The sequence below is a fragment of the Salmo trutta genome, chromosome 15 (assembly GCF_901001165.1).
Source record: "Salmo trutta chromosome 15, fSalTru1.1, whole genome shotgun sequence".
In the NCBI taxonomy this organism is placed as follows: Eukaryota; Metazoa; Chordata; class Actinopteri; order Salmoniformes; family Salmonidae; genus Salmo; species Salmo trutta.
The window spans coordinates 30,650,377-30,664,648 of NC_042971.1; positions in this window are offsets into that span (position 1 = coordinate 30,650,377).

Consider the following 14,272-nt stretch of genomic DNA (forward strand, 5'->3'; position numbering starts at 1 on the left):
CGTCCCTCTAGAAAATGTGTGGGTTAAATTAGTGTTCCGCGTTGCCACTGTCTAATAAGGGATGTAAAAAAAAGAACTATAGCAAAAATTAGTTATGTAAAAATTATTTCATACTCCACATTTAGGGGGGCCTAAAGGGGGTCCAAAATTGTTGTCACAGGGGCACTGCCCCCCGCCCCGCTAGTGCTCCTGAGCGAACCCCCTTAACCGTGAAGGAGCCACGGGTAAAGGGCTGGACATGTTGAAAGAGACCGGCAGTCGTTCTCCATTGGAAGCCTCGTCAGATCCATACTGCTGCATGCACACACACAAGGTCTGTGGGTGGCCAGTGCATCCGGTGAACTCAAATCAATCACCAAGGATAAAGCACAATCCACGTTTGATTGTAAGGGATGGCAGGACAACACTTTAATCAACCTAGGGGTGGTACGTGTCAGCTGATAGGGACATGTACAGTATGATATGAGATAATAGTCCCCTTTACCTACTTTGCGTGTACTTCAATTAACGCCCTCTGTCTGACATATTGTAATAAGGCAGCTTGGAGTAGAACTGTCTCCAGGGAGAAACACACGTTACGCACGACGAGAACCTCAAACTGTTACGCCAACTGAGCGTGTTCTGTACAATAGCCTATGGGTTGCTTAGCCTACGTTTAATTCGTAGTTTATATCCTTTCAAGTATTCCGATTATGCGTATGTTACACTGAAAATGAGACTAACCAATGAAAACCGTGATTTTATACCGACAAAAAACAACACTCCTTTCAAGAAGATTGTAAATGCATAATAAACTCAATAATACATTTGCGGGCTCCAGATAGCACGACAAAGTTCTGCTATAATGTAACACAAATTAAGCGTGATAATATCAGAGATGCTCTATATCTCTCAAACTCAACTGTGGACCTCGAATTGCAAGTTAAGACCATGTTTACCCATTGTTCTCTCTCTTACGTCTGGTCTTCACAAGAGGTTTATAGGGTATCTTTCATTTATTTGGCGTGGGCTACGGCCAAACAGTAGCCTGTGTTTGGTGTTGGATTAATAAACCGTAAATTCGTAAACTCAAGCCTCTGTCTGGACAATTGCCCCTTTATGATCTAGCCAGGTCATTACATTACTTATTTTTCAAAGATCAAAAACAAATATAATCTTAGCAACTGTTCAAGCAACAATCAAAATATCACTAAGCGCATGAGAACCCAAAAATATTTTCTTTAGAAGTCACGTAGGCTATGTTGAATGGGTGCAGATGGTGATGGCTTTCTTACTGCTGCCAAGAGTCGCACGCATCTGTGCTTGATGCCAGTGTCTCATGAACTGGAAAAGGGTCTAATGAGGAGATGGTCTTGTATGGAGCGAGACAGCTGCCAAAAGGTTGAATGTACGTATTGTTAGGATCGTAAAAAAATCTTAAGTAAATTATGATCGTAAGAAAAGCCATGCGTGAAACATGAAATATAAACGTTACATTTGATATGTAAACGTACAAACCCTATGTTCCGACTATGAATGAACATTTACACGTTCAATTCTTACATCTCCCTTTACGCGGTTACAGATATTTTTATAGGCACACACATTTGTCAGTAATGTGGCATCTGCAAAGGACATTAATCGACCGTAGCTAGTCAAAGTTAGCTAGTCATTCAAGCAACTCTTGGCCAGACGTTAGAGTTGCTTTGCAGCTTCCGGTTTCATTTCCAAAATAAAAGTCTAGAGTTTGTTTTATAACTGCATTTAATAATGACGTTATACCAGTAGATGGCGTAGTATAGGCATGGTCTGTATGCAGGCTATTTGCATTGCACAACCCCATCACGCAGAGGCTATTCCATATCAATAAATGAGACAAAACAAAATATTGATGAAGTCGAGGCTATAACCTGTCCTGAGCGAAATAGTTTTGACTATGTGGGACCCCTATAGCCTATTCTTATTGGCAGATCTGTTTTCCTTATCAGCCACTGCATGTGCTTTTTAAACTATTTTGTTCAACATTTATTTAGAGGCCTGTGAGCTAGGGTCTCTTTTTAAGGGGAGCCCTATAATAAGAACTGAAAAAACAGAGTTATAAAATTATTCCGCAAGACACCAGTACCAAAAATTATAGCCTAAATTGCAATGCCTACAAGTTGAAGGCCTATTTTCTATTTGGATAGGCCTAAAAACTTAAATAATTACTGAATTATTAAAGTGATAGGCTAAAGAACTTTGGAGAATTTAGATCATTTTGAATACATACATGGATTTTAATAATAAAATGGATAAGACTGTTCTATTCTTTTTTATTTAGTTCATATTGCAACTCAGACACATGACAATGGATGACTGAAGGATGAATTAAATGTTGGAATGACGAGTTGCACGCATCATGCATGCTCTTTATTTGGCTAGTAGGCAAATAGGCCTACATTAGGGTATAATGACTCTATAGCTGCATGCCTCCAGAAGGGTATCTCCTGAGGCTTAGGGGTGCTTTTCCGAAGTGCATGGTGCTGTGGTGCTGCATGGAGATCACAAGCTCTTCAACTGGGCAGCAGTGTTGCGATGGAGGGAATAGCCTATACAGAGATTTCCTAAAACCACTGCAACCACTGTAAAATGTGGGAATAAGTTTATGCCAGATTTAGCCTACGTTTAACCTCTCCCTTGTTCATTCCAAAGTCCATATGTTCATGACCCGATTCATATAAATCATGTCAAATTATTCTAAATTCATATTAATCCCTCCTACAGAATATACGTCGGCAGGATTTTGAGTCATTAAATATAAAAATGTTCAATAAAAAAACAGTGGCAAAGACTCCAGTAGTCATACATAATTCCTAGATTAACCAAACATCTATTATTCTATGTTTCATTATTCCTGGTAGATACTCCTGGTTATGATTACAGACAGAGCCCAGAGAATGGGATGGTGCAATATTGAATTAGTCATATTTTGATATGGTGCATGCATGGGGATGTCCACTCACCCAGAGATATGCACATGCTTGCAACATAATATTTGTTCAAACCTAAAATGTTAGTCTGTAATCGTAAAATGGTGTTTGTATGTTCACAGATGAAATTTCAAGTGTTACGTTTCATGTTTCACACATGGCTTTCATTATGATCCTAACAATTTACATATGGATTTTTCTTACGATCCTAACGTTATGTACGTTCAACCTTTTGGCAGGTATCTCGCTCCATAGTCTTGTCTCCGAGCTCGCCAGTTTAAAGTCCTAAACCCGGAAATTATTTACCTCTGGTTCGTTCGCCCATTCCTAAGGGCCAAATTAATGGGGAAAGAATAGTGTTATGGAATAAACGCTTGAAAATAAGGTCTGAGGTTAACACAGGCTAATGAGATCTTATACGTTTTGTTCTATGAGATCATATCAGTCAGTTAACACGACCTTTATGAATTAAACCTTTTTTTATTATATAAATGCTTAAAAATTCACAAAATGTGACGTTAGCTGACGAAGATTATCTCATAGAACAAAACGTATAAGATCTCCTAAGCCTGTGTCTACCACAGACCTTATTTTCTGCGTATATCCCAAAACCCTACAAAAGCTCCATTCATTTTCAATAGATTTTGCCCAACAAGCCATGGCGGAGATCGACTCCGTTAATGCTTAGAAAAAGACGCCATTACTATTGCTCGCTGCCAGCCGTTGGCCTATTGCGTACTTTCGGTTTCACATTCACCAGGCTTTTGCGCAAGTGCATGTGAGGAAAATCAGGAAGTATGTATGCCAAGCCTACTACTAGGGTGCGGTTCCGGTGGTTAGAAAAGTCTGTTTATTTTCTCAACTATACATATTAAAGTTCGGATAAACTGATCGTAGATCTGCAATAAACCCACTGTTTGCAACGAACAATAAGGTTGGAACTACAAAGATTTTAGCAGGATAAACAAATGTGAAGATCATCAAGAAAGTTACATCATACTTTTGTTCCACCCTTGGCAGCGATGGCAGGTAAAATACTGTGCAAGAGTGTAGCCTATAAGTGTCACATTGCATATTCATAAAAGTTAAGTGTGATCTATTAATAGTGAAAAACAGTCAGACATGCCAGTAGACAGTATTGTGTGTCAAAACCTTTTACCTGTCAAAACCTTGACAGACATTGTCATGAGCAAGTCTGTTATTCCTCCTAACTCATTTCAAGAAGGCCCCCTACTATAACGTATAAAGACTATATGTGTTTACAAATATAGTCTATATATTTATTTACCAGTTGAAAGTAGAGGTCGACCGATTGTGATTTTTCAACGCCGATACTGATACCGATTATTGGAGGGCCAAAAACCCCGATACCGATTAATCGGCCGATTTAATTTTTTTTTTTTTCCCCCCTCCATTTATTTGTAATAATGACAATTACAACAATACTGAATGAACACTTATTTTAACTTAATATAATACATCAATAAAATCAATTTAGCCTCAAATAAATAATGAAACATGTTCAATTTGGTTTAAATAATGCAAAAACAAAGTGTTGGAGAAGAAAGTAAAAGTGCAATATGTGCCATGTAAGAAAGCTAACATTTAAGTGCCTTGCTCAGAACATGAGAACATATGAAAGCTGGTGGTTCCTTTTAACGTGAGTCTTCAATATTCCCAGGTAAGAAGTTTTAGGTTGTAGTTATTATAGGAATTATAGGACTATTTCTCTCTATACGATTTGTATTTCATATACCTTTGACTATTGGATGTTCTTATAGGCACTTTAGTATTGCCAGTGTAACAGTATAGCTTCCGTCCCTCTGCTCGCTCCTACCAGGGCTCGAACCAGGAACACATCAACAACAGCCACCTTCGAAGCAGCGTTACCCATGCAGAGCAAGGGGAACAACTACTCTAAGTCTCAGAGCGAGTGACGTTTGAAACGCTATTAGCGCGCACCCCGCTAACTAGCTAGCCATTTCACATCGGTTACACCAGCCTAATCTTGAGAGTTGATAGGCTTGAAGTCATAAACAGCGCAATGCTTGAAGCATTGCGAAGAGCTGCTGGCAAAACGCACGAAAGTGCTGTTTGAATGAATGCTTACGAGCCTGCTGGTGCCTACCACCGCTCAGTCAGACTGCTCTATCAAATCATAGACTTAATTATAATATAATAAACACAGAAATATGAGCCTTAGGTCATTAATATGGTCGAATCCGGAAACTATCATCTCGAAAACAAAACGTTTTTTTCTTTCAGTGAAATACGGAACCGTTACGTATTTTATCTAACGGGTGGCATCTCTAAATCTAAATATTCCTGTTACATTGTACAACCTTCACTGTTATGTCATAATTACGTAGAATTCAGGCAAATTAGTTCGCAACGAGCCAGGCGGCCCAAACTGTTGCATATACCCTGACTCTGCGTGCAATGAACGCAAAAGAAGTGACACAATTTCACCTGGTTAATATTGCCTGCTAACCTGGATTTCTTTTAGCTAAATATGCAGGTTTAAAAATATATACTTGTGTATTGATTTTAAGAAAGACATTGATGTTTATGGTTAGGTACACGTTGGAGCAATGACAGTCCTTTTTCGCGAATGCGCACCGCATTGATTATATGCAACGCAGGGCCAGGCTAGATAAACTAGTAATATCATCAACCATGTGTAGTTAACTAGTGATTATGATTGATTGATTGTTTTTTATAAAGGTAAGTTTAATGCTAGCTAGCAACTTACCTTGGCTTCTTACTGCATTCGCATAACAGGCAGGCTCCTCATGGAGTGCAATGTAAAGCAGGTGGTTAGAGCGTTGGACTAGTTAACCGTAAGGTTGCAAGATTGAATCCCCAAGCTGACAAGGTAAAAATCTGTCGTTCTGCCCCTGAACAAGGCAGTTAACCCTCCGTTCCTAGGCCGTCATTGAAAATAAGAATGTGTTCTTAACTGACTTGCCTAGTTAAATAAAGGTGTAAAAAATATATATATATATATACACACACTATAGGCCTACCAACATTTCCAAAATTCTAATGTCAACAGCTCAGCAGCTGCGTGAAATGAGGACCAAATTCATTGAAAAGGTGTCAAAGACCATTCTGCACCAACTGATGGATGACCTCTTAGAAGACATGGTGCTGAACGATGGAGAGATGGAGGAGATAAAGGAGAACAACATGCTGAGGGCGGATAAGGCTCGCCAACTTATTGATAGTGTGCGCAGGAAAGGCGACACAGCCAGTGAGAGGTTTCTCATACGACTCCAGGAAAGAGACACAAATGTCTACAGTGAGCTTGACCCCCAGGTGTAGCCAATATGGATGAGAGAAAAAGGTTAGTCTGACATTTGACCCCTCACCAGGGGAGAAACCAGATAAACGTTGGCTACAATATACTTATTTTGACTTATTTTTTATCTCCACAGTGTCTGACTCTTGACCCTCTCCTGAAAGACCTGGAGGTGCCACCCAGAGAGTCTCTTACTTACTACATGCCTTTTGACCAAGGCTTCATAATTAAATGTCTTAATGTACGGTATTTTTAAACAAATGAAATATCTATATTTTTCACAAGAATGCTTAATATAGAATAAATATATATACAAACTAAATATATATATATTTTTACAATGTTTTTCTACAGAATTTTTAAAATCTAATAAATACTTTTATTTCCTGTTACATTTTTTATCATTCTTGCCTTATATCCTAACATCAAATATTAGATGAATTGGCTAGGTGAGCCCCAAACATAACTGATTACAGCGACAGATCTGCTCCTTGGATCTTCGAGTGCTGCTCATGGGAAAGCCACACTAACAAAGCACTTCCCTTACATGCTTCTTGCAGTGGAAAAACATAATACATACCTTATACCTCAGATTCTCCTGGCTAGTGGATTTGATTGAATAGCATCATCAGTGTGTGCAGTGAAGTGGGTTGAGGCTGACCCCCTCAAAGACCTGCTGGGTACAGTATAGCGACTCTGCACCGGCTGATTTACCACCAAGGCCTTCTGTGTATTTGTTGACCTAATTATTCAGTGCAGACAACATCCCTCTAGAGGAAATGTTCCCCTGTGTTCCTAGCCAGATGGAATGTCCTGTAATCTCTTTAAAAACAGTAAGCGTATCAAACAATAAATTAACTAGTAAATAGCAAAAAAATGATACAATAGGTGATCTAATACAGTGAGGGAAAAAGTATTTGATCCCCTGATGATTTTGTACGTTTGCCTACTGACAAAGAAATGATCAGTTATAATTTTAATGGTAGGTTTATTTGAACAGTGAGAGACAGAATAACAACAAAAAAGTCCAGAAAAACGCATGTCAAAAATGTTATAAATTGATTTGCATTTTAATGAGGGAAATAAGTATTTGACCCCATCTCAATCAGAAAGATTTCTGGCTCCCTGGTGTCTTTTGTACAGGTAACGAGCTGAGATTAGGAGCACACTCTTAAAGGGAGTGCTCCTAATCTCAGTTTGTTACCTGTATAAAAGACACCTGTCCACAGAAGCAATCAATCAATCAAATTCCAAACTCTCCACCATGGCCAAGACCAAAGAACTCTCCAAGGATGTCAGGGACAAGATTGTAGACCTACACAAGGCTGGAATGGGCTACAAGACCATCACCAAGCACCTTGGTGAGAAGGTGACAACAGTTGGTGCGATTATTCGCAAATGGAAAAAACACAAAATAACTGTCAATCTCCCTTGGCCTGGGGCTCCATGCAAGATCTCACCTCGTGGAGTTGCAATGATCATGAGAACGGTGAGGAATCAGCCCAGAACTACATGGGCCCCCTGCTCAAGAAAGCACATATACATGCCTGTCTGAAGTTTGCCAATGAACATCTGAATGATTCAGAGGACAACTGGGTGAAAGTGTTGTGGTCAGATGAGATCAAAATGGAGCTCTTTGGCATCAACTCAACTCGCCGTGTTTGGAGGAGGAGGAATGCTGCTTATGACCCCAAGAACACCATCTCCACCGTCAAACATGGAGGTGGAAACATTACGCTTTGGGGGTGTTTTTCTGCTAAGGGGACAGGACAACTTCACTGCATCAAAGGGACGATGGACGGGGCCATGTATCGTCAAATCTTGGGTGAGAACCTCCTTCCCTCAGCCAGGGCATTGAAAATGGGTCGTGGATGGGTATTCCAGCATGACAATGACCCAAAACACACTGCCAAGGCAACAAAGGAGTGGCTCAAGAAGAAGCACATTAAGGTCCTGGAGTGGCCTAGCCAGTCTCCAGACCTTAATCCCATAGAAAATCTGTAGAGGGAGCTGAAGGTTCGAGTTGCCAAACGTCAGCCTCGAAACCTTAATGACTTGGAGAAGATCTGCAAAGAGGAGTGGGACAAAATCCCTTCTGAGATGTGTGCAAACCTGGTGGCCAACTACAAGAAACGTCTGACCTCTGATTGCCAACAAGGGTTTTGCCACCAAGTACTAAGTTATTTTTTTGCAGAGGGGTCAAATACTTATTTCCCTCATTAAAATGCAAATCATTTTATAACATTTTTGACATGCGTTTTCTGGATTTTTGTTGTTGTTATTTTGTCTCTCACTGTTCAAATAAACCTACCATTAAAATTATAGACTGATCATTTCTTTGTCAGTGGGCAAACGTACAAAATCAGCAGGGGATTAAATATTTTTCCCCTCACTGTATGTGCATTTTCACTTAGCATTGCACAGTAACTGCAGATCTAACATTTAACAGTTGAATTGATCTGACAGTGCTCTATTCCAATGAATAGTTAGTTCCCAACAGTTCAATAAAAATGAGTTACTGCACTATCAAAGTATCACTTGTTGATTTAGCAAAGTATTGGTTATTTACTTTGCAAAAGTATCTTTGTGACAAAATAACCAAGTAATAGTTTGCGAGTGCAGTATCTTCTTTTCTCCGAACTGTTCACCAGTTTTTTCTACGCACCTACAAAGTAATCCCTTGATATGTAAGTACATGTTACCTTTGTTCCAAATTGGATGATTATGCAATGCATGTGGCATAACTGCACTGTAAAATATGACCAACACAAATTATTTATTTGTATTGTTCACCAATTATTATTTAGCTTTATGCATTAACATGTTTCATGTGAATTTAATTGAACTTGTTTTGAATCATCTTCATCGCAAATGTGATTACCTGTTCAATTTGAAGGGGAACCCTTTTATCATTGAATCAGATAATAAAATCCCCCGTGTTCCACATAATATGCTAACAGTGTACATTCATAGTGATTAATGTGAACATCATAGTGTCAGTTCACAGCTGCAAGTATTGACTCAGCAGGCCGTAGTGACAAATGTTCACTCCCAAAGTTGACACCATAGAAATAGTATCCCTCTATGGTTGACACACAGTGGCTTGAACACTGCTCTTCATTTCCTTATCCAATTAAAACACCATTTAAATTGCACCACTTGTGAGCATCAACAGACAAGGGATTTTAAGGCAAGTCATTACTCAGTCAGCCTATTATCTTCACTAGCATATAAATGAAGGCAATCTTCTTGTCTAGGCCTACTACTATCATTAGCCTACTCTGCGCCCTAAAGGCCACATTTACTAAGTGCTTATTTCAGTTGAGGATAACAGACCAAAGACAAAGCTAAAGCATGTCTTCATTTACAAGACTTAAAAATCTATTATGGATTTTCTACTTTATATGTGTTATACCCTTTGATGCAAACCCTGCACCTAGTGCAAATACTTCATAGCCTACATCTGGCCATACGTCTGTAGTCAGTGACAACTACAGCATCCCCATAATCTTTTCAGTGTATTTTTCTTCTCCCAACCATGTACCAGGGTACCACCTCCCTTATGAGTGCAGTGGCAGTGCTATATACAGTGCATTCAGAACATATTCAGACACCTTCACTTTTTGTTACGTTACAGCCTTATTCTAAAATGGATTCAATTTTCCCCTACACAAAATATCCCATAATGACAAAGCAAACACAGGTGGAGACATTTTTGTACATTTATAAGATAAAAATGGAAATATCACATTTACATACATTTGAAGTCGGAAGTTTACATACACCTTAGCCAAATGCATTTAAACTCAGTTTTTCACAATTCTTGACATTTAATCCTAGTAAAAATTCCCTGTGTTATGATCACCACTTTATTTTAAGAATGTGAAATGTCAGAATAATAGTAGAGAATGATTTTTCTCAGCTTTTACTTCTTTCATCACATTCCAAGTGCGTCAGAAGTTTACATACACTCAATTAGTATTTGGTAGCATTGCCTTTCAATTGTTTAACTTGGGTCAAACGTTTCAGGTAGCCTTCCACAAGCTTCCCACAATAAGTTGGGTGAATTTTGGCCCATTCCTCCTGACAGAGCTGGTGTAACAGGTTTGTAGGCCTCCTTGCTCGCATACGCTTTTTCAGTTCTGCCCACACATTTTCTATGGGATTGAGGTCAGGGCTTTGTGATGGCTACTCTAATACCTTTACTTTGTTGTCCTTAAGCCATTTTGCCACAACTTTGGAAGTATGCTTGGGGTCATTGTCCATTTGGAAGACCCATTTGCAACCAAGCTTTAACTTCCTGACTGATGTCTTGAGATGGTGCTTCAATATATCCACATAAATGTCCTTCCTTATGATGCCATCCATCTATTTTGTGAAGTGCACCAGTTCCTCCTGCAGCAAAGCACCCCCACAACATGATGCTGCCACCCCCGTGCTTCACGGTTGGGATGGTGTTCTTCGGCTTGCAAGCCTCCCCCTTTTTCCTCCAAACATAATGATGGTCATTATGGCCAAACAGTTCTATTTTTGTTTCATCAGACCAGAGGACATTTATCCAAAAAGTACGATCTTTGTCCCCATGTGCAGTTGTAAACTGTAGTCTGGCTTTTTTATGGCGATTTTGGAGTAGTGGCTTCTTCCTTGCTGAGCGACCTTTCAGGTTATGTCGATATAGGACTCGTTTTACTGTGAATATAGATACTTTGTACCTATTTCCTCCAGCATCTTCACAAGGTCATTTGCTGTTGTTCTGGGATTGATTTGCACTTTTCGCACCAAAGTACGTTCATCTCTACGAGACAGAACGCGTCTCCTTCCTGAGCGGTATGACGGCTGCGTGGTCCCATGGTGTTTATACTTGCGTACTATTGTTCTTCTTCTGAGGTCTTGGCTAATTTCTTTTGATTTTCCCATGATGTCAAGCAAAGAGCCACTGAGTTTGAAGGTAGGCCTTGAAATACATCTACAGGTACACCTCCAATTGACTCAAATGATGTCAATTATGTCAATTGGTTTCAACTCTCTAGAGACAGCAGGAGCGGTAGAGATACTCTCAAAGATCGGCTATGAAAAAGCCAACTGACACTTACTCGTGTTACTGACTTGTTGCACCCTCGACAACTACTATGATTATTATTATTTGACAATGCTGGTCATTTATGAACATTTGAACATCTAGGCCATGTGCTGTTATAATCTCCACCCGGCACAGCCAGAAGAGGACTGGCCACCCCTCATAGCCTGGTTCCTCTCTAGGTTTCTTCCTAGGTTTTGGCCTTTCTAGGGAGTTTTTCCAAGCCACCATGCTTCTACACCTGCATTGCTTGCTGTTTGGGGTTTTAGGCTGGGTTTCTGTACAGCACTTTGTGATATCAGCTGATGTAAGAAGGGCTATATAAATACATTTGATTTGATTTGAATTAGCCTGTCAGAAGCTTCTAAAGCCATGACATCATTTTCTGGAATTTTCCAAGCTGTTTAAAAGGCACAGTCAACTTAGTGTATGTAAACTTCTGACCCACTGGAATTGTGAGACAGTGAATTATTAGTGAAATAATCTGTCTGTAAACAATTGTTGGAAAAATGACTTTGTGTCATGCACAAAGTAGATGTCCTAACCGACTTGCCAAAACTGTAGTTTGTTAACAAGAAATTTGTGGAGTGGTTGAAAAACAAGTTTTAATGACTCCAACCTAAGTGTATGTAAACTTACGACTTCAACTGTAAGTATTCAGACCTTTTAATCTGTACTTTATTGAAGCAGCTTTGGAAGCGATTACAGCCTCAAGTCTTCTTAGGCACACCTGTATTTGGGAAGTTTCTCCTATTCTTCTCTGCAGATCCTCTCAAGCTCTGTCAGGTTGGATGGGGAGCGTCGTTGCACAGCTATTTTCAGACCTCTCCAGAGATGTTTGTTCAGGTTCAAGTCCAGGCTCTGGCAGGACCACTCAAGGACATTCAGAGACTTGTCCCAAATCAAATCAAATTTTATTAGTCACATGCGCCGAATAACCAACAACGCAGTCAAAAAAAATACAGATAAGAATATGAGATAAAAGTAACAAGTAATTAAAGAGCAACAGTGAAATAACAATAGCGAGACTATATACAGGAGGGTACCGATACAGAGTCAATGTGCGGGGACACCGGCTATTTAAGGTAATATGTACATGTAGGTAGAGTTATTAAAGTGACTATGCATAGATGACAACAGAGTAGTAGAAGTGGTGTAAAGAGGGGGTGGGGGGGGGGGGGGCACTGCAAATAGTCTGGGTAGCCATTTGACTAGATGTTCAGGAGTGTTATTGGCTTGGGGGTAGAAGCTGTTTAGAACCCTCTAGGACCTAGACTTGGCGCTCCGGTACCGTTTGCCATGCAAGGGTGGCTGGAGTCTGGCTAGAGACAATTTTTAGGGCCTTCCTCTGACACCGCCTGGTATAGAGGGCCTGGATGGCAGGAAGCTTACCCTCTGTAGCGCCTTTGGTTGGAGGTCAAGCAGTTGCCAAACCAGTCATGATGCTCTCGATGGTGCATCTGTAGAACCTTTTGAGGATGAGGACCCTGGCCAAATCTTTTCAGTCTCCTGAGGGGGAATAGGTTTTGTCATGTCCTCCTTCACGACTGTCTTGGTGTGCTTGGACCATGTTAGTTTGTTGGTGATGTGGACACCAAGGAACTTGAAGCTCTCAACCTGCTCCACTGCAGTCCCATCGATGAGAATGGGGGCGTGCTCGGTCCTCTTTTTCCTGTAGTCCACAATCACCTCCTTTGTCTTGATCACGTTGAGGGAGAGGTTGTAGTCCTGGCACCACACGGCCAGGTCTCTGACCTCCTCCCTATTGGCTGTCTTGTTGTTGATCAGGCCTACCACTGTGGTGTCATCTGCAAATTTAATGATGGTGTTGGAATGCTGAGCTATAGTCAATGAATAGCATTCTAACATAGGTGTTCCTTTTGTCCATGGGGGAAAGGGCAGTGTGGAGTGCAATACAGATTGCATCATCTTTGGATCTTTTGGGGCGGTATGCAACTTGGAGTGGGTCTAGGATTTCTGGGATGATGGTGTTGATGTGAGCCATGACCAGCCTTTCAAGGCACTTCATGGCTACAGACGTGAGTGCTACGGGTTGGTAGTCGTTTAGGCAGGTTACCTTAGTGTTCTTGTTCCTGTGACCTTGTGAATATTGACCTGTTTAAAGGTCTTACTCACATTGACTGCGGAGAGCATGATCACACAGTCTTCAGGAACAGCTGGTGCTCTCATGCATGCTTCAGTGTTATTTGCCTCGAAGCGAGCGTAGAAGCAGTTTAGCTCATCTGGTAGGTTTGTGTCACTGGGCAGCTCTCGGCTGTGCTTCCCCTTGTTGTCTGTAATGGTTTGCAAGCCCTGCCACATCCGACGAGCGTCAGAGCCGGTGTAGTACGATTCGATCTTAATCCTGTATTGACGCTTTGCCTGTTCGATAGTTTGTCGGAGGGCATAGCGGGATTTCTTATAAGCTTCCGGGTTTGAGTCCTGCTCCTTGAAAGCGGCAGCTCTAGCCTTTAGCTCCATGGCTTCTGGTTGGGGTAGGTACTAGAGGTCGACCGATTAATCGGCATGGTCGATTAATTGGGGCCGATTTTAAAGTTTTCATAACAATTGGTAATCGTCATCAACTTTTTTATTGATCTAGTCACGGGTGCTTCCTGCTTTAATTTGAACTTGTAAGCAGGAATCAGGAGGATAGAATTAGTCTCCCAGTCCCTGCCGCAGAAAAACATCCCCACAGCACGATACAGCCACCACCATGCTTCACCGTAGGGATGGTGCCAGGTTTCCTCCAGACGTGACGCTTGGCATTCAGGCCAAAGTGTTCAATCTTGGTTTCAACAGACCAGAGAATCTTGTTTCCCCATGGTCTGAGAGTCATTTAAGTGCCTTTTGGCAAACTCCAAGTAGGCTGTCATGCCTTTTATTGAGGAGTAGCTTCCATCTGGCCACTCTACCATAAAGGCCTGATTTGTGGAGTGCTGCAGA